Raw genomic sequence first — 22,313 nt, forward strand, 5'->3', positions numbered from 1 at the left:
ATGGTCCCCTCTGGCCTTAAAGTCTATGGATATGTCTACACTGTAATAAAGAAAACATGGCACCAAGACTTAGGCTCATGGGGATTGAGCTGTGCAGCTAAAAATTGCAGTGTAGATGTTCAGGCTCAAGCTGGAGCCTCGACTCTGAGACCCTGCAGTGTAGACATACTCTATGAGTATGATCAGCAGGATAGATCTGCATCCCACTATAGCCACTTCTTCTTCACTGCCCACATCTGTTCCCCCCACACAACTGTAGTCCCTCCTATCTAACTTTTCTCTACTCCTCTGCCATGGGTGTGAGCCCAATAGGCTTTCCCCATTCACTGGCTCACCGAGACTTCTTACCTCCTTCCCACCACCTCTAGTGACCCCTTTTCACGGACTCCCTCCCTAGAGAACTCATCTTCCCTGTCCAAAAGACTCTTCCAAGACCCTTTCCCACCATATATCATTATTTCTTGGGAGTAGTAGTAGGAGAGAGATTAGACACAGTGTCCAGGAGCAGAGGAGGGGAGAGATTGGGAAGAGGGTCCAGAGGAGAGAAGAAGAGAGATGGAGGGAGTAGAGGGAACAATTATTACTCAGTTTAGAAAAATAAGAAAAACGGAAAATGGACACAGAAAAATGGACAAAGAGATATATCAAGATACAGTATATAAAAATAAAGTAATATAGAAAGGAAAGGGGAAGAAAAAAGGACATATAATAAGATCCAAAATGGTTTATTAATAAACAACATAGAATTGAATAAAAAAATTACAATAAACAACCCAACAAAAAGGGTTTTTAATAAAAGGGGCAAGCTACAGTACAGCAGTTAGGGCTGGGGATAATTTAGGCTCTGATTCAGCATAGTACTAAAGCATATGCTTAGCTTTAAGTATCTGCTTAAGTTTCACTGAAGTCAAATCCCACTAAAGTTAAGCACATTCTTGATTGTTTTGTTGAATTGATGCCATGTTGAAATTGGCTCAGAACAGCTACATGTTTGGGTCCGACCCTGGGAGTAGCACTATTTTTTTAGTACTACTTTATGGAGTAGTTTTGCCTTCTCATATTTAGCCAGGATCGAACTAATATTCCATTTGACCTCTGTTTTGTGACATTGGTGGGACACAATTCCAACAAATTTCTGAAATGGACCCTGACCATATTACAGATTGGGAAACCAAGCACAGGCAAGTGAATTGACCAGTCCAAAGCTACGTAGCAAGTCAGTGGCAGAGCCAAGAGTGTGATGTAGGCATTGGGTCACAGTCCCCTTTTCTAGTACATCCCTTGGCCCGCGCCGCTTCCAGCAGCTCCCATTGGCCTGGAGCAGCGAACTGTGGCCACTGGGAGCTGCGATCGGCCGAACCTGCCAACGTGACAGGTAAACAAACTGGCACGGCCCACCAGGGGCTTTCCCTGCTCAAGAGGCAGAGCAAGTTTGGAAACCGCTGGACTATACTAACCTGCTATCAGAGCTCAGATAGCGTGTTTTTAAGCCTCTCTGTTTTCAGTTTAAACCAGGTTTACCAAAAAAATCCTGGGTTTTACGAAAAGTATTGTTCATTTTTTTCTGATTTTCACCCTACTTTTGTATTGTTCAAATATATAAAAAATAAGTTTTTTTATTAGGAAAGTACAATACATCGCATGAGATATATGTATTACGATACTACATGTGTGTATATGCAAAGCTGTCTGTTGAAGTATGTATTAGTCTAGAACAGTGGTTCTCAAAGCCAGTCCGCCGCTTGTTCAGGGAAAGCCCCTGGTGTGCCGGACCGGTTTGTTTACCTGCCGTGTCCGTAGGTTTGGCCAATCACAGCTCCCACTGGCCACGGTTCGCTGCTCCAGGCCAATGGGGGCTGCGGGAAGCGGCGCGGGCCTAGGGATATGCTGGCTGCCCTTCCCGCAGCCCCCATTGGCCTGGAGCGGCGAACCATGGCCAGTGGGAGCTGCGATTGGCCGAACCTGCAGACGCGGCAGGTAAACAAACTGGTCCGTCCTGCCAGGGGCTTTCCCTGAACAAACAGCGGACTGGCTTTGAGAACCACTGGTCTAGAAGATACACACAATAAACAAACAGGCACGCACACATGCTTTAAAGTTACTGACGAATCTCACGTCCATCACATACACACTTCAAGCTGTTAGCAGATAATGGTTTAAAGATTTGACACACTAAAATGGGAAGAAAATGAAAATCTATATCAGGATATGTTTCAGAACACAAGGAAGTATTTGAAAGTTTTAAAAAAACAAAAACAGAAGAAAAGGATGAAGTTGAGTGTATGCACTACAAATGGTGTGGCCAAATTATTAAATGTAAATTTAAATTTATAGGCTAATAGTTCTAAGTCTACAACAGTAAACTGTTTATTCAAATGAAAAGTTTTATTTGGGGATTAGAGATATTGTTTTCTTAAACTGAGAGGTGGCATTGTGTTTTGAGTTCTGTTTTAGTTCTGCAGCAAACCACATTGAATTCCATTAATCAACCCGAAAAGGAGTACTTGTGGCACCTTAGAGACTAACCAATTTATTTGAGCATAAGCTTTCATGAGCTACAGCTCACTTCATCGGATGCATACTGTGGAAAGTGCTTGTGGCGCCTTGGAGACTGGCCAGTTTGTTTGAGCGTGGGCTTTCGTGGGCTGCAGCTCACTTCATCGGATGCATACTTTCCCACAGTATGCATCCGATGAAGTGAGCTGTAGCTCACGAAAGCTTATGCTCAGATAAATTGGTTAGTCTCTAAGGTGCCACAAGTACTCCTTTTCTTTTTGTGAATACAGACTAACACGGCTGTTACTCTGAAATTAATCAAACCATTAATCTACTGAATACTTCCCCCCCATCCTTCTGTCTGCCAAAATAAACCCCGATATTTATCAAGAAAAATTATTAATAGTTTTTCCACCAATTTTCACCGGTTTTTGTTGTTGTGGTAATAAACACTGATAAATTCCTGGGAAAAATTAAATAAAATAAAAACAGAAAACGAAGGACCCTACATGTCTTATAGAAATGCTACATCTCAAGCAGACTGCTCTTCTAGGAGCTCATAAATACTACGGCTTTAAAGAATTGTTAATTCCTTATCTAAAGTTTTGAAGAGGCAATTCTGCTGACACATGATACATTTTCTGCATTTCTTTATTTACAAGGAAAGAGCATCATTTGCTCCCACTGCTAAGCTGTAAAATAGGAAACTGATCAAAAATCTGATGATTAACCCCTTAGCAGTACAGATAGCTATGCTGAATGCTCTCATACTACTCTTCTCATCGATGGCATTATCCTCTCAGCATGGTTCCCATCACTGTCAGACCCACCAGCCACAGTTGCTTACATTGGCCAACTGGAAAGTTCGAGTTGTATTTTGAATAACAATTGTATAAAATTGTATAATTCGTATAACTTATGTACAGCTGCTCTCTGCTCTTCAGTCTCTTTTTCTGTCTGCCTCAATCTTTCTCTCATTGCTCTGTGTTCCTCTCCCCTCACTCAAATAGACAGAAAGGAAACGATTTAAACTGTCCTGAAAATTCTGTAAATCCTGCTGACCAGCCTCCTTCTGAGTTGCCTTTTTTTTTTCTTTTTGTTTCTGAATAGGTAACGAAGGCTGAGCACAAGTGATTTTAAAAGAAGGAATAGGAGGCTGGGGGGATCAGGGAAGTGGCAACAAGTCTCAGACATTTATTTCTTGCCCACCATTTCAAATCCAGCTTACGTCAGCAATACCTGAAAGTTGATGCCTTTTGATTGTTCATTGACCTGTGTGAAATGAGTTGGAGTCTCTTTCTATTTGCTAGTGCACAAGTATCCACATTAAAAAAAATCACCTGTCACAATACCCACTAATTGATGTTGTATTTGCAGTCTTAGCAAGGAGCAATGACTGAGAAGGCCATAGAGGCTGAACTCCTGTCTGACCCCTAGCACTGTTCCCTCCAAGACTGGACTCAGGCACACTGGCAGATGGTGGGTGTTGGAGAAACATTTCCTGTTGCCTGGGCTGAACCTGCTCAGTAGGTAAATGGAGGACTTCATTCCCTAAGGGTATGAATCTGGCACCTTTCACCAGTTCTGCATTTGCTGAAAAAAATAGAAAAAATTATGAATATTGTACATTAGACAGTAAGAGCAAGTCAGTTAAGTGATTGTGTTAACACCTGTTACTGGCAAAGCTTCTGTAATGCACGTAGGAGAAATGGCATGTTTGAGATGCAGGAATGTATATATAATATGCAGGAATGTATTATATACTCTGAAAGGCACACATGTTGAATGCCTGTTTCACCTCCAGGCAAAAGTCTAAACTAATCAAACTTTGAAGCAGGGTGCCTTTCCAAAGGGAATACATATGAACCCAAAGTATGTATCCCTGGTTCTCTTTCATCCTCGACTGTGTACCCATTGGGACTAATGATATATGCTAGAATTGCAATCCACTTTACAAAAAAGACTCTCTCGATGCCTGGTATAGAAGGAGCAAGCCTGGATTACGCCCTGTCTGATGTGGATTGTGGTAATGTCATCCGAAGACAGCAAGGTCAGGGGCACTGGCAATCTAAAAATCACACTTTTTTGTGAAAATATTGTACCCCCTGCTTTACAAGTAATGCCTAAGATGGATATAAATGAAACATATGAGTGAAAAAATGCTCACTTCTATATTTTTCTGTTTATTTGCTTTCTACCTTTTGATGGCGGGTGTATAATCAGTTTTACTATCTCCTCTGTTTAATCAGTTTCTCCTTCTGCTTATGTGGGTCTTTCACACAGCAAAAGGGAGAGGAGATATAAAAACAGGAAAATACTACTGTAAAATCACAAAAATTGTCAGGGACACACCGAGACAAGCACAGCACCTGAAACTGCTTTTAACTCTTTGTAGAAATTGATTAATTTCAAGTTAATGGTGTCCTTTTAAAGGGGGAGTTCCTTCGCGGAGGAGGAAAACATGCACTTCTTTGGGGGGAAACAACAGAATTTGCAAGCCGTAAAATGGGAAAGAGAGAGGATGAAATTCTGTGCTGCATCTTTTGGAAGTGCAGTGCAGAAGGCTCAGTGCTCTGCACTGTTGGTTGGACCTGTGGAGCTCCCCTGGAACATTGGCATTACTGCTGTCAGAAAGCAGCAAGTTCACTTGTTCTGATTGTTCTATGCCCTGGGGCTCCTGCTGTAGAGATGTTTGTGTAAGATTATAATTTAGAGATCCTCCCTCATAAGGGACAGTATTATGTTTATAGGGATTTGGAGACATGATCTGGAAGCAGGGGTAGAGAACACAGGGTAGCTGCATACAGCAGTTCTCCACAGAAGCTCTCTAGTTTGTTTTTCATAAAAGTTTTATTCTATTCTTTTTCACTGGTTTGTTGTTCAATGAACCCCAAGATTACTACTTGGTGTCAGGTTTCAGAGTAGCAGCCGTGTTAGTCTGTATTCGCAAAAAGAAAAGGAGTACTAGTGGCACCTTAGAGACTAACCAATTTATTTGAGCATAAGCTTTCGTGAGCTACAGCTCACTTCATCAGATGCATTCAGTGGAAAATACATTCCACTGAATGCATCCGATGAAGTGTAGTACTCCTTTTCTACTTGGTGTCAGATGTGCCAAATGTGAAAGAGACTGCAGTCATTTTGAGGCTAACTCCTGGTTTTGAAACTGAAAGCAGAGGAAAGGAGAGCATGTAGAGTAGCAGAGAACAACAAAGATTTTTGTGTGTATTTTATGAGTACATTATTAGCTTGACTAGCTTAAGAAGAGAAGAAAGCAAAAAATGAATGTGTGGGAACCTCCATCCAGTTTGCAATTGTCAGACAATGTTGCAGAGAACTGGAAGAAATTCCAACAGAGATTTGAATTGTATTTAGCAGCCACGGGGTGGGGGGGGGGCGGGAGGAGAAAAATGATAAAGAGAAAACATGAATCTTGTTGTTGGGGAGGTAGCACTGGATATTTAAAGGTTTCAGAGTAACAGCCGTGTTAGTCTGTATTCGCAAAAAGAAAAGGAGTACTTGTGGCACCTTAGAGACTAACCAACTATGCTCAAATAAATTGGTTAGTCTCTAAGGTGCCACAAGTACTCCTTTTCTTTTTGTGGATATTTAAAACAACTTTAAGTTTGAAGAAAGTGAAAGCAAGAAGTTAATTAAAATACTAATTTTAAGGAACATTGCATTCCAAAAATAAATAAGACACAATTTTTTTACATGCATGCAAAAAATTGATGACACCATAGAGCAACATGTCACAGAATTAAGTACATTGAGTAAAACATGGGACTTTGGTGAGTTGACACAATCTCTAGTCAGAGATAGAATCATTTGTGGCATTAAAAGCAATATGTTAAGAGAGAGACTGCTCTGTGAAGGAGATTTAACTTTAGAAAAAGCTCTCCAGATATGCAGGGCAGCAGAAACTGTCAAAGCGGAAGCTGAAGAGCTAAATTCACCAGAAGTGGTTATCCACATACTAAGTACAAAAGAGTAAGGCCAGGAAAAGTCAAATCTACTTGCTATGAAAGTCACTGCTAGGGGAAGACTAGATAAAGATGGTTATGTGGAAGATGTGGATCACAGCATGACCCCAAACAAGTGTTTTGCCTCTGAGAAACACTGTCATAAATGTGGGGAAAATAATCATTTTTGCAAAACGCTACAGATCCCACATGCAAAAAAGTTAAGTGCATTCAGTTGAAGACAACCTGGTTGAGTATTAAAAAAAATAATAAAAATGCTGGGACCAAGCAAACCTGATGAAAGGGACTGGATACCGCCCTGTGAAAGTGAAAGAAACAATTATTCCACTCGGGCACAGGAGCTCAGATTAATAGTCTGTTTGAACAAGATTATGAGGCACTGAAAATAACACTAATACTAGGACCAACAAAAATAAAAGTAACTGGTTATTCTGGAACAAATATACCAGTGCAGAGGAGGTGCACTGTTAGCATCAACTATACACACGCCATGTACAGACTCCCATTCGTTGTAGCGCCAAAGGAGGTGACGCTGATTTTAGGCCTGGCCGCCAGATTAAAACTTAATCTGGTAAATTGGGTGCGCTCACTAAAAGATCATACTGAACCTGGCAGTGAGGCACTCCTTCAGGAACATTGTGATTTGTTTCAAGGGTTGGGTTGCTTGCAGGATGAACATACAATCCAGATAAACAAGCAGGTGCGTCAAGTTATCCATTGATGTAGAAAGGTGCCATTTGCACTTCTTGATAAACTCAAGGCTGAGCTTGCAAGTTTGGAAGTAATGCAAGTAATACAAACAATTAAGGAGCCAATGGAACAGGTGATCTCTGTAGTCATTGTGGAGAAAAATAATGGCCAGCTACTCATATGCTCAGATCCCAGAAACTTCAACAAGACTATAAAAAGAGAACATTTCAAACTGCCAACAAGAGAAGAGATTATAGCTCAATTTGTGAATGCATACAGTTATCGTATATAGGATGCCTCCTCAGGATTTTGACAGCTAAAATTAATTGAAGAAAGCTCAAAACTATGTATATTTAATATCCCCTTTGGAAGATACAGAATCTTACGGCTACCATTTGGCATAGCTTCAGCACCAGAAGTGGACCACAAAACCATACATCTGATCTGTGAACATATTAACAGTGTTGACACCTCAGTGGATGATATCATCATCTGAGGCTTACCTAAAGAGGAGCATGGCTATAGACTTCAGGAAGTTTTGGATGAAACTAGAGCTGCAAACTTGAAACTAAATAGGGAGAAGTGTGTTTTATGGGTTCCAGAACTGACTTTTATTGGAGATATTATTTCCAACAAAGGTGTAAACCTGATAAGAGGAAAATTTTGGCCATTGAAATGATGCCTCATCCCCAGTCAAAGAAAGATGTCCAAGGGTTTCTGGGAATGGTTAATTATCTTGGAAAATACATACTTAATCTATCTACAAAAGCAGCGGATTTGAGAAAACTCCTAGAAAATAAAAATGAATGGTACTGGTGTGTAGAACAGGAGGAATCATGGGAAGGTTTGAAACAAAAACTGATACAAGAACCAGTGCTGAAGTTTTATGCACTAGGCAGGCCTATTAAAATTTCAGCAGATGCTTCACAGTCTGGGTTAGGTGCAGTGATTTTACAGAAAAATGAGAATTGTTGGAAACCAGAGGCGTACACATCGAAATCACTGACTGATGCAGAAACCAGATATGCACAGATTGAGAAGGAGCTTTTAAGGATATTGTTTGCCTGTGAGAGATTCAATCAATAGATTTATGGCCAGGCAGTGGATGTTGAAACAGACTAATGGCCCCTGATGGCATTATCTGGAAAACTGCTAAATGACTGTGTCTTAAGGATTCAAAGAATGATGATAAGACTACAAAAATATGATTTGGTTGCGATCTATATGCCTGATAAATTCATGTTCACTGCAGATGCTCTTTCCAGAATGGTGACTCCTACTACAAAACCAGAAAAGACCTTACTGATAGAGATGCAAGCCTGTATAGATCTGATTGTAAAGTCAATTCCTTTAGCTAACAGGAAACTGCAACAAATAAGAGGGGAAACACAAAAAGATTAATTGTTGGGGATCCTTAAAGAGTTGGGGATGATTAAAGAGTAGCCTGAAGAAGTGAAGTGAGCAGTTGCTGTCCAAGTATAAGAGACTATTGGAACTGCAGACATGAATTTACTGTGATAGATGGGGTGATTTTCAATGGTAGAGAGGTTGTAAATACCAATGAGCCTCCGGAAAGAAATGCTACAGACGATCCATGACAGTCATTCATGAATTGAGAAGTGCAAACAACACGCACGAGATGTATTGGCTGTGGATCATTCATGACATTACTAATGTGGTAGGAAACTGTTCTCATGCTTGAAATACAAACCATGCCAACAGGCAGAGCCGCTGAGACCTTACCCAGTTGCACAAAGGCCTTATGAGAAGGTAGTCACTGACTTATTTACCTGGCAATCAAAAGCTTATTTAATAGTCACAGACTATTTTTCTCTATATCCAGAAATTTGCACTGCACAGTACTAATAGTAAGTCAGTGATAGCCGGCATGAAGGGAATCTTTTCCAGACATGGAATTCCAGATGAAGTCTTTAGGGATAATTGGCTGCAATTTTCCAGTGCAGATTTTAGGCAGATTGCCCTAGATTGAGATTTTCATCACAAAACATCAAGTCCAAATTACCCCCAGTCACATGGACTTGTGGAAGGGTCGATATAGACAGTAAAGAACCTTATGAAAAAGACTTTCTACAGTGGGAGCGATTTTCATAAAACTTTACTGATTTACCAAAGTACACCTCTGGGGAATGGCTCTTCTCGAGCTCAGCTATTAAAGGGAAGAAGGATCAGATCTAATTTACCAGTCACTGATAACGAGCTGAAATCCCATGACAATTAAACTGTATGGAAGATGAAAGAAAATCAGAGGGGAAGCAGAAATATTATTTTGAAAAAAAGGGCCCGTGATCCTATCTTAATCTAGGTGATAGAGTGTGCCTGAGGCATCACACCGCTAATACTTGGAACCAAATGGGTTACCATTAAAGGACAGCTGCATCCAAAGCCTTACATAGTCCAGATTGACCAAGGGAACACATTTCAGCATAATCAGGGATTTAAGAATAATCACAGAACGTTCCAAAACACTGACAGTCGATGTGGACTCTGGCATTTACCAACTGACTTGATTGTTTAATCATCAATGGACAAAGGAGAAACTGTCAAGCAACAAGAGAACAACTCAGACTTTAATGAAAGGCTGATACTAAGATCAGAGAGAGAGATTCAATGTCCTGAAAGAGTTGTGGAGACTTTCTAACCTGCCTGAAGAAAGGGTACTTGAGGAAAGTAAGTGGAAAGTGAGCTGGTAACCTCTCCTCTCTAGGTAGTTGACATGTTGTGTTTATGGAAATTTACTAGATGGGCTGAGAATTTAATGTATGTGTTATTAGATAGTTATCTTTATATATATATATATATATATATATATATATATATGTGTGTGTGTGTGTGTAAAAAGATAACTAATTGTTTTTTTAGGAGGGACGATGTAGAGATATGTTTGTGTAAGATTATAATTTATAGGGGCTCCCTCACAAGGGAAAGTAATATGAATATACGAATATGGAGACATGTCCTGGAACCAGGGATAGAGAACACAGAGTAGATATGTATACCAGTTTACCACAAAAACTCTCTAGTTTGTTTTTCATAGAAGTTTTATTCTTTTCTCATTCACTGATTTGTTGTTTTATGAACCCCAGGATTATAACACAGGCATTTCAACTTATTGTGGTTATTTCCTCTCTGAGACCCGCTTGAGCAAGACGGGTGACTCAGTGCCCTTTATCTCCTTCCCTTCTGAGATCTGGAGAAGGTGTCACCTCTTCCTCCTCTGTATGTGTCCACCTGGAATGACAACCTTATAGGACTTCACGGCTACATCTTCTGATACCACTGCTGTTTGTGACCATTGTTTTCCATCATAGATATGCACAAAGTCATGTTCGTGAAATGGTGACAGCTCCCAGGACCCAAAACCATATTGAATGTTTATTTTGCCTTACCTGTCTCAGTTTTCTGTTGGCCAAAACATCAGCAGGTGACAACCATGCTTCAGTGGTGTCCTTCTGTAATTTAACAGTGCTAAATACAGATCAGAGTCTGACTCCGAAGCTTTTTTCAGTTGGAGCTTTATTATTTTGACACTGTTTTCCATCAACCCATTGAGTTGGGGATAATGAGGACTGGTGGTTACATATCTAAACCTTTGCAAACTGCTTAAACTCATACCCACCAAACTAGCCCCTTGGCAGAAATTACTATGTCAGGTATAGCACGTCTAGCAGAAAAAGATTTTTGATATGCACAATAATCGGCTTAGCCGTAGTATTTTCTAATAAGGCTATCTCATGGAAGTGAGAATAATAATCTGGGACAATTACATAGATTTTTCCAGGCAATGGAAACAAATCTATGCCTGTTTTGTTCAAGGGGGGCAATTTTTCCTGTACCACCAACGTGGGCCCTTTTGCTTGACGTGTCCTGTGTATGTTTGGCACATACAACAAGCCTTAACAGCTTCCTCAATGTCACTGGTCATTTGAGGCCAGTATAAAATGTCTCTGGTCCATCTTTTACATTTTTCAATCCCTAAATGACCTTCATGTGTCTTTTTTTAACATATGTTTCTTAGGGATCCCTATCATGGTGATTTTAAACAAAATCCCATCTAAGACTCAGAGCTTTCTTTTCAGTTGATAGTAGGGGATGGGAATATGCTGTCCTGGCCACTCAGTGCAAATAGCTTTAATTATTTTCTGTAGGGTGTCCTCTTGAACAGTAGCTCTGGCAGTCACAGTCCACATTTTGTCTGAGACTGGACAGATTTTTTTTTATCAGATTGACAAGTACAAAATCTAGGTTTGGACTTTGCTCCACTGTATTTTTGTCAAGTGCTCTAGAGAGTGTCTGCACCTACCAAATCTCTCCCAAGTTTGCATTCAGTTTGCAAATCATACATTTATAACTTGATAAAATAGTCCCTGTGTTCTTGGGGGAGTGTATTCTTGGCCTCTTTTGGTAATGGTGATAAGTGTTTTATGGTCAGTTTCAGCTAACACTGGCATCCTGTAAAGAAATGAAACCTTTTACAACCATGGCCTAAGGCCAAAGTTTCCTTCTCTATTTGAGCATATTGATACTGAGTTTATGTTAGTGCTTATGACTCATAAGCCACTGGTCTCCAAGTTTGACCAGCTGTTGTAAGAGCACTGCACCAATGCCCTCCTTAGAGTCGTCCATGGACAACTTAGTTTTACACTTACTATCATAGTAACCCATGACTGTGGCCTATTTAATAAACTCCTTCAGTTTCTCAAACACCTTATTAAGATTTTCATCCCAAGTCACTGGGCATCTTTGCACAATAGTGTTCTCAGATTGCTGATTTGGACGGAACTGGCACAGATTTCCCTACATAGTTCATCATTCCAAGGAATCTTTGAAGCCTTTCCTTGTCTGTTGGGACAGGCATGGGCGCCAGGTTTGTATAATTTTTGGTGGTGCCAGGAATGGGTCCAAGCGGAGCTGTCCCATCCATAGGATGTACTGGGGCAACCGCCCCGGGCCCCGCACTTAGGGGCGCCCCATGCTTCAGGGAGATGTGGGGTCCAGGGCAGCCTGCGGGGTTTGCGGGGGGCCTGGCGCTGGCAGCAGCAAGCCACCCAGGCCCAGCCTGCCCCACTCTGCCCCACCAGCTCCTGGCGTCGCTTGGGGGAGAGGGCGGAAGCCATAAAGAGGTGGGGCAGGAGTTTGGGGGAAGGAGTGGAGTGGGGATGGGGACGGGGCAGGAAGAGGTGGGGCAGGGCAGGCTGGGGCTGGGTTGCTCACTGGTGCTGGCACCGGGCCCCCTGCTAACTCCCCAGGCTGCCCTGGATCCCATGTCCCTCTGAAGCGCAGGGGGCCCCAAAGCGTGGGGCCCAGAGCGGTTGCCCCGGTCCATCCTATGGACAGGATGGCTTTGAAAATAAAAGCCCAAATATTGATGGAGCCAGGCCCACCTTCCTGAATATTGGTGGAGCATGGGCACCACAGGCCCATATAACTTGCCGCTTATGGGGACAGGCATATTTGTTCTGGCTTCAACCTTACTGTGAACTACTTGTACACCTTGCTGTGTTAGTTTCTCTCCCAAATATATGTTATTTTTGTTATATGGAATTTACATATAACATTTAAGGCCTGGCTTGGCAAAGCCCTGGCTGGGATGATTTAGTGGGGGTTGGTCCTGCTTTGAGCAGGGGGTTGGACTAGATGACCTCCTGAGGTCTCTTCCAACCCTGATATTCTATGATTCTACATATTTGTTTGTTTACTTTAGCTCTGCAGCTCTGGCTCTTTCCAGAGTTACTCAGAGCCTCTGGGCCTGTTCTTCTACTGTTTTTCCCCAGATCAAAATGTCATCTATGTAAACCTTAGTCCCCTGTAGGCCATCAAAAATGTGTCATATTTTCCAGTGAAACATCTCAGGTGTTGAGCAAAACCCAAATAGCACTCTGAGTTTTTTTGTCCCAGATCCCAGTCACAATCTGGTCTCTTCTCAGTGACAGCCCCCCAAAGTTTGAAGATTGGCTCTTCAGCCTTTGATCACTTAAGCTCTTTCTTTTGGCACTCTATCTAAAAACATCTCTCTTATATGTTACATTTTTATGTGGAGTGCAGTACTCCTCAAGTTTCTGTATCACAGTTTAATAGTTAGCCTCCTCTGCCTGAGATAACTGAAAATTGTTAAACACATTAAGTGCTTCAGAGCTAGCTATTGTCAGAAATCAGGTGATCTTTTGACTGTCTTCCCTTTTTGCTGGCACCCAATGCTTGCAGATAGAGAGTGCAGTGCTGTTTAAGCCTTCTCCAGTTGTATTTCACATTTCCAGAGAGTTTCAGCTCTGATGGAGCTTTTAATTGCTCCATTCTTCCACTCAAGATATTTTCTTAGTTGGTTTTATTCCGGGCCCCATGTGGTGTTCAGTGACCACTCAGAGCCAAGAAGCCCGACAGAGATCTGCTTCTGTCTGAGTTCTATCTAACTCATCAGCACTGCAGCCCATAAGCCTCTGCATAACATAAAAATGATTCCAAATGGCTCTTGCAGTTCCCCCAGCTTTCATTCATAAGGACTTCATTAGGTCAGGCCTGACAAAGCCCTGGCTGGGATGATTTAGTTGGGGATTGGTCCTGCTTTGAGCAGGGGGTTGGACTAGATGACCTCCTGAGGTCCCTTCCAAACCTGATAGTCTATGACTAATAGTCACCTGCTGCCCAGGGAATATACTGTGCCTGAGTATGTGGCTACCAGCTGGCTTCCTAGTAAACAGCCCATGGGTGAGGAAAAGGAGGAGTGCATAGAAGGGATCTTTCAGGAACTTGAATCTATTCTCCACCATGTCTTCCATATTCCCCTGCCTGCATTAAAACCTCCATGTGGAGTGATTAACTTGAGTCACCAATTCAGGATGCAGACATATCAGACACCAGGCACACACTGCCATCATGGATATTGAGTCAGACTTTGAATAATTTCAGCTGGAGATTCCAGACAAAGAGAGAGTGGGAGTGAGAAAGACCATCACCACTTCACTTGTCTGCCTTCCATTCAGCGCACTGGGCTGCGGCTCCTACCTGTTCCCTTTGTTTGCAGAACTCATGCATATCCTCCCTTTCTTCCCCTTCACATTTCAAAGTTAGCACAGGGTGGGTAGGTTGGGCCCAATTACATTACGTTTATATTTATTGTATTTGACTCGCAGTTCTCAGATCTGGTCACTGTAAATACAAGGGATAAAATGGAGTATACAAGAATCATAGAATTGTAGGGCTGGAAGGGTCCTCAAGAAGTCATCAAGTTCAGTGCCCTGCACTGAATCAGGACCAAGTAAACCTAGATCATCCCTGTCCAATCTGTTTTTAAAAACTTCCAGTGATGGGGATTCCACAGCCTCCCTTTGAAGTCTGTTCCAGAGGTTAAATACCCTTATACAGTAGTTAGAAAGTTTTTTCTAATATCTAATCTTAAATAAGCCCATTACTTCTTGTCATAACTTCAGGGGATATGGAGAACAATCGAATACCGTTCTCTTTATTACAGCACTTAACATATTTGAAGACTATTATTAGGTTCCTACTCAGTCATCTTGTCTCAAGACTAAATATGCCCAGATTTTTTAATCTTTTCTCATAGGTCAGCTTTTCTAATCCTTCTATCATTGTTATTCTCCTCTGGACTCTCTCCAGTTTGTTTATATATTTCCTAAATTATGGTGTCCAGAACTGGACATAATACTCCAGCTGAGACTTCACCAGTGTCAAGTAGAGCAGGACAGTTATCTTCTACATCTTACATATAACACTCATGTTAATAAAACCTTGTTACATATGAAACTCCTGTTAATAAAACCTTGTTACATATGACACTCCTGTTAATAAAACCTTGTTTTCTCATATTCAGTTTATGATCCACTATAACTCCTAGATCATTTTCTGCAGTACTACTACTTAGCCAGTTATTCGCTTATTTTGTATTTGTGCATTTGATTTTTCCTTCCTAAATGAAGTACTTTGCATTTGTCTTTACTGAATTTCATCTTGTTGAATTCAGACCAATTCTCCAATTTGTCAAAGTCATTTTGAATTCTAATCCTGTCCTCCAAAGTGCTTGCAACCCCTCCCAGGTTGGTATCATCTGCAAATTTTATAAGCATGCTCTTCACTCCCTTATCTAAATCGTTAATGATAATAATGCATAGTACCAGACACAGGACTGACCCCTGTGGAACCCCACTACATAAGCCCTCCCATTTTCACTGCAAACTATTGATAACTACTCTTTGCCCTGGTCTACACTGGGGGGGGAAGGGGGCGTCGACCTAAGATACGCAACTTTAGCTACGTAAATAGTGTCGCTGAAGTTAGTGTATCTTAGGTTGACTTACCTGGCCGTGAGGACAGTGGCGAGTTGACTGCTGCTGCTCCCCCGTTGACTCCGCTTCCGCCTCTCACGAGCTGGAGTTCCAGAGTTGACGGGGAGCATGTTCAGGTATCGATTTATCGCATCTAGACAAGACGCGATAAATTGATCCCCGATAGATTGATCACTACCCGACAAACCGGCGGGTAGTGAAGACCTGCCCTTTGAGTGTGGTCTTTTAACCAGTTGTGGATGTACCTTATAGTAATTTCATCTAAACTGCTTTTCCATAGTTTGCTTATGAGACTGTCATGTGGGGCTGTGGTCAAAAGCCTTACTAAAATCATGATATATCATGTCTGCTGTTTCTCCATATCCACTAGGCCAGTGACCCTGTCAAAGAGTGAGATTAGGTTGGTTTAGCATGCTTTGTTCTTGACACATCCAGGTTGGCTGTTCCTTATAATCCTATTATCCTCCAGGAGCTTATAAATGGATTGTTTAATAGTTTGTTTCCGTATCTTTCCAGGTATCAAAGTTAGACTGACTGGTTTATAATTTCCTGAGTCCTCTCTTTGCCCCCTTTTAATGATAGTACTATGTTTGCCCTTCTCCAGTCTTCTGGTACCTCATTTGTCCTTCAGGAGTTCTCAAAGACAGTTGCTGACAGTTCTGAGATTGCTTCAGCTAGTTCCATAAGTACCTTAGGATGAATTTCATCAGGCCCTGCTGATCTGAATACATCTAACTTATCTAAATATTCTTTAACTTGTTCTTTCCCTATTTTGCCTTGTTTTCCTTCCCCCTTCTTGTTAACATTAATTGTGTTGAGAATCTGGTCACCATTAACCTTTTTAGTTAAAGCAAAAGGTTAGTGAAACAAAATAGGTATTAAATACCTCAACTTTCTTGATGTCATCAGTTATTAGCTGTCTTTGCCCACTAAGAAGAGGACCTACACTTTCCTTCATCTCTTTCTTGCTCCTAGATTTAAAGAATGTTGTCTTATTGCCTTTGATGTCCCTTGCTAGGTGTAACTAATTTTGTACCTTAGCCCAGGTCTGCTGATGGGGGGAGGAGGGTTAAGGGGGCAATTGCCTGGGGCCTGGGCGATTTAAAAGGGCTTGGGGGTGGCGGTGGCGGCAGCCGGAAACCCCGGGATCTTTTAAATCGCCCAGGTAGACCGAAGGGCTCCTAGGTGCGTGTGGGGTGGTACCGGCAGCGGCGAAGGCAGCTGGGCGGGCATGTGGAAGCTCTGGCCGTGCCGGAAGAGCGCGCCCAGCAGCACAGCCGGCAGCTAGCTGGGCACCAGCAGTGCATCTGGTAGCAGCTCGCTGGACACCAGCCAGCACAGCCCAAATGTCAGGCAGGCCTTCCTAGGGAACAAGAGATAAGAGTTAAAATATAAATTTCATGGCATAAGCCAAGTACAGATGTCCACTATGGGGTTTCTTGCATCTTCCTCTGATGAATCTGGAACATTGCCACTATCAGACAATGGACTGATTGACTGTTCTGCCCTGGGCAGAGCCCTCCCTAGGGTATGGCAAATCGGCCGACTGCTCCAGGCCCTGTGCTTTGGGGGCCCTTTGGGACGGTGCAATTGGCCAGCGCAGTTGGTCCCAGAAGTGATGGATTCGTCACTTCTGCCTTGGGTCTCACACGCCTCTAGGGGGCAGCCCTGGCCCCGGGGCCTGGAATTGCTGGTGGTGGGCCTGCCTTAGCCTTTCTGATTTTGTTTCTATGCTTTGTACTCTCCCTTAGCAATTTTTCCCACTTTATATAGGGTTCCTGTTTGATTTTCATGTCATTAAAGAGCGTCCTGATGGAGCCATATGTGCCTCTCACTATGTTTTTTTTCAGTGGAGGAGGAATGGACTCAAAATTACTTGACCGTGCTTTAGGAGGACAGATGAACTTAAATAAGCAGGGAATGTGAAACAAGTTGATAAGTGCACATGCAATCTAGATTTACTAATGTATGTATGGAAAGAGGACCTTGCTTACTAGGAACTTTTTCTGCATTATTGTGAAAGAAATAAGAATTACCTCTTCTTGGCAACTTTTCATGATTTTGTAGTTTTGTATGTATGCTGAATAAATGCAAAAGTAGATATTAAAAAGGAAATTTACAAGAATACATATTTGCAGAAAAGTTAAGGACTTAGCCTAGATATGTGGGCTGTGTATGTAGCCTGGTTTTTGTAGAACTGATTACACTGAGAAACAAACTAGGGCTAGATCCACATAAGAATCATGGAATATCAGGGTTGGAAGGGACCTCAGGAGGTCATTGAGTCCAACCCCCTGCTCAAAGCAGGACCAATCCCCAACTTCTGCCCCAGATGCCTAAATGGCCCCCTCAAGGATTGAGCTCACAACCCTGGGTTTAGCAGGCCAATGCTCAAGCCACTGAGCTATCCCTCCCCCCTTAAAAAGGATTAAGACATTGCCACTCCTAGGGCACCTGCCACCTAGTAGAATTCTCAGCCCCAAGTTAGGTGTGCAGGCTCCTCATACGATGCCTGGGGAGAGTTAGAAAGAGTTTGACAAATTAGAGGATTGGGCCAAAAGAAATCTGATGAGGTTCAACAAGGACAAATGCAGAGTCCTGCACTTAGGATGGAAGAATCCCATGCACCGCTACAGACTAGGGACCGAATGGCTCGGCAGCAGTTCTGCAGAAAAGGACCTAGGGGTTACAGTGGACGAGAAGCTGGATATGAGTCAAGAGTGTGCCCTTGTAACCAAGAAGGCCAATGGCATTTTGGGATGTATATGTAGGGGCATTGCCAGCAGATCGAGGACATGATCGTTCCCCTCTATTGGACATTGGTGAGGCCTCATCTGGAGCACTGTGTCCAGTTTTGGGCCCCACACTACAAGAAGGATGTGGAAAAATTGGAGAGAGTCCAGCGGAGGGCAACAAAAATGATTAGGGGACTGGAACACATGACTTATGAGGAGAGGCTGCGGGAACTGGGATTATTTAGTCTGCAGAAGAGAAGAATGAGGGGGGATTTGATAGCTGCTTTCAACTACCTGAAAGGGGGTTCCAAAGAGGATGGATCTAGACTGTTCTCAGTGGTAGCGGATGACAGAACGAGGAGTAATGGTCTCAAGTTGCAGTGGGGGAGGTTTAGGTTGGATATTAGGAAAAACTTTTTCACTCGGAGGGTGAAACACTGGAATGCGTTACTTAGGGAGGTGGTGGAATCTCCTTCCTTAGAAGTTTTTAAGGTCAGGCTTGACAAAGCCCTGGCTGGGATGATTTAGTTGGGGATTGGTCCTGCTTTGAGCAGGGGGTTGGACTAGATGACCTCCTGAGGTCCCTTCCAACCCTGATATTCTATGATTCTATGATTCTCCGAAGCCAACAATCTGAGCGATGAGCCACCTAAGCTAGCCAATAGGAATTACCAGGGAAAGAGGGAGGGCTTAGGGCCCAAATCTTCAAAGGTATTTAAGTATCTAATTCCCGTTGCTGTGGGGTTTAGGCACTGGACTGACTGGCCAGAAATAGGCACCTCCCTCCACTTGAGATTCTCAGCTGTGGAGCCTCTCCTGAAGTAAGGCACCTCATCTAGGTCAGCTGTTGAGGTAGCCCATGCCCTGTCTCATGAAACCACAGAGAGAGAGAAACAGGCCACCCCATTATACCCAATAACCTAGTCATTAGGACACTCGACAGGAATGTGGGAGACCCAGATGCAAGTCCCTGTTCTGAATCAGATCATGTAGGGATTTGAACCAGTGCCTCTCGTAGCTCAGGTGAGTGCTCTCAGCTGCAGGGTATTGGTTACCCTGGAAGCTCTCTCTCTGGTTTTTCATGAAACACATCCAAAGGTCTGGGTTTCTCCTGATAGGGCATGTGCTGATTTGGCTCAGGTGTCTAATTCCTGGAGAGCATTTACAGCTGATGATCCTAAGTGGAGGGAGGTGCCCATCTTTGGCCCCTCAGTTAGGCACCTAAGCCCCTCTCACTGCCCCCTTCCTCTGTATTTCAGTCCTGGTGAGGTTTGGCAGGTGACTGCTTAGCTTGCTGGCTTCTGAGGATCCCTTCCTTAGGCACCTAACTCTCCCCATGCATCGTAGGGGAAGCCTGGTACCTGACTTGGGGCTAAGGACTTCATTAGGTGGCAGTGCACCTCGGGATTAGGCATGGCAGTTCTGAGCAGAGCAATGCCTAAGTACCTCTGATGATCTGGGCCAGTGTGACTTGGTATGCAGGCAATGTGTTTGTGGAAGAAGGAAGATTGTCACCCCAAGGAAGGCTCATTAGGTGAGCCACAGGGACCTTTTGGAGAGGGATGTGTCCTCGAGAGGCGATTGCAAGTGCCTGTAGTGGTCACAAGAACCTCTGGGACTTTTGGGGGGGTTAGTCCTGGCCTATCTATGTGTAAAAGGTAGCTGCAGGCAGGCCAGGCCCATAAGCTTCTTTAAAGCAATGGGGCATTGGCTACGTCTACATTACGAGCAGGGGGTGTGAGTTACAGCTCATGTACACATACTTATGCTAGCTCACTGAGAGAGCTAGCGTGAGTATAAATAGTAGGGTAGCTGCTATAGCAAAGGCAGCAGCAGCATGGCAAACCCAGTGGGTACGTACTCGGCACAGCTAAGCCATACTGCCACTGACCATGCTACTGTGGCTACGTGACTATTTATACTCACACTGGCTTGTACGTGAGCTGGGAATTACATCTCTAGTTCGTAGTGTAGATGTATCCCTAGCGACCTGTGTCAGCTTGGTGTAGTCTTGCATGCACATGTGATCTGTGGGGTGGGGATGGGGCTTTATTGTGGCTGTGAGGAGTAGAGAGAGGAAGAGGCCAGAGGGAGCAGAAGAAAGGGTGACTTAATGAGCCCTCCCCTTTGGCAGCAGCATCTGGTTTTGTTGTTGGGAGAACGACCAACTGCAGGTGGTGGTGGTGATAGCAACTGCTGCTGTGACTCTTTTGGAGGCCGAGGTTGGTGCTGCTGGTGGGGCTACAGGTCACCGGTGGCTTCTGTAGCAACATCTGAGCCCACAGCAGTGGCACAAGCCTCATGTGCCTCTGTGAGAAATGGCTCTGAAGCACACTGATGTCCTAAGACCACCGCTACATACGTTTCTGGAAGCAGTGAGGAGTTACCCACTAAGGCTTCTCTGCCACTTCATTGAAGCACTGTCAGACTGTGGAGCAGACCCTTGTAGATTCATATCTATTAAGACCAGAGAGACAATTATCATTATTTAGTCTGAATTACTGCATAACACGGGTCATAAAATGTCATCTGATGCCAAGTCAAATGCCTTACAGAAATCTGAATATATTATGTTAACTTTGTCAGCTAAACTTGTAATCCCATCAAGTATCTATTTCACATTTGTAAAACAAAACCTAATTTTCACAAAACCACATTGATTGGCATTAGTTTTTGTATCATCCTTTTATTCTTTACTGATTTCAGTCTGGATCAGCTAATTGTCTTGTAGTTCTCCAGGCAATCCTGTTTACTGTTTTTAAATATTGGCACAATATTAGCTTTTCCCCATACCTCTGGAACTTCCCCAGTATTCTGAGATTTGTTCACTAATCAACAGCAGTGGCTCTGAGAGCTCCTCAGCCAATTATTTTAAAACAATTTGGTACAAAATACCTGGTTCTGCAGATTTTAAGCAGTGTAACTTTAGTGATTGCTGTTTAAAATCCTGCCTAGTTACTGTTTGATTATGCAATACTTTCTCTTCTAGGTAATGTAAAAACATCAACCGGCGTCTTCCAAGTAGAGAACAGAAAATATTTATTGAACTTTTCTGCATCATTATTAACAATTTTAGATCCTTCTGAGTAAAAGATCCATGCCACTGCTATGATTTCTTTTGTTCTTCCCTCTGCTCCCTCCCCTGATTCTGTGTCTGCCTGCACAGGATCCTCTTCAGCTCCCTCTTCCCTGGCCCTCCATCTTCCTTTCTCCCTGAAACCTCTTTAATTCCCTCCACAGGAGTTCAGGCAAAATGGCTGACATTCTATTTTTGCTTCCTGTGGAGTCCAAAACCTGGAGTCTGTGTTTATAAAACAGAAAAAATACTTCGATAAAAATGGAAAATGAAGAATAAGGCTGTTTCAAAAAATCTGAATTGAAAACATTAAGGATATTTTTTTAATTCTTCACAAAAAATCTTAACCAGCTGTGTGCGTGAGGCAGACATGTAGAAAGACGAGATCTCAATTTTGAAGAGCTTGCAATATAAATATTTGCTTTCTGTTACGGAATAAAGTTTAGACTGTAACAAATATTTGCTAAAGAACGGAAGTAGAAATAGATACAGAGCCTTCTGCTCAATTCAATCACTTGGTAATCTGATCTTTTAATTTGTGTGTTGAAACCACAGGAACAAAATTATTTGTACTAATAGCACAATTTCCACCCTATCCTTTAATACATTTTGATGACTTCAGGCATGCATTAGTGGATAATTCAACCACTGACTGGAAAAAGTTGTCATTAATATGGAAGAGACCGACATTCTTAATGAAATTAAGGAAAATAGAGCCCAAGGAAGATCTGTGATAACAAAAGATGACAGAGGGTGGAGGGGCTGGCTAATTCAGTATGCTGGCAAGAAGCAAGAGCTTTGCATCTACACATCAGTTTATAAAACCTCTCTATGTCTGTGACTGAAAATATTTGATAACTCTTGTGGATTGTATAAAGTGAGTTGGGGAATCTCAGGGCCAGTTTTGCACAGGCATTTAGGCACCTAAAGATTCGGGTAGGTGCCTAGTGAGATTTTCAGTAGTGTGTAAGAAATTGAATGGGAGTTAGGTCCCTGCCCTGCTTAGGTGCTTCTG

The 22,313-nt window shown here is 42.7% G+C and overlaps 1 protein-coding gene across 4 annotated transcripts in view; it reads left to right on the top strand.

Annotated features, from left to right (window-relative positions):
• CASR (calcium sensing receptor) overlaps nucleotides 1-22,313 on the top strand; it is a 169,407-nt gene that overhangs the window by 33,757 nt on the left and 113,337 nt on the right. For 2 of the 4 annotated variants that reach the window (XM_043543647.1, XM_007069466.4), the window contains exon 1: nucleotides 3,449-4,026. The exons of the other annotated variants lie outside the window; for them this stretch is intronic. The gene's annotated coding sequence lies outside the window, so the exon portion shown is untranslated. Of the gene's footprint in view, nucleotides 1-3,448; nucleotides 4,027-22,313 lie in introns of those variants that run through there. 4 annotated transcript variants of the gene reach the window in all.

The sequence above is a fragment of the Chelonia mydas genome, chromosome 1 (genome assembly GCF_015237465.2).
Source record: "Chelonia mydas isolate rCheMyd1 chromosome 1, rCheMyd1.pri.v2, whole genome shotgun sequence".
In the NCBI taxonomy this organism is placed as follows: domain Eukaryota; kingdom Metazoa; phylum Chordata; order Testudines; family Cheloniidae; genus Chelonia; species Chelonia mydas.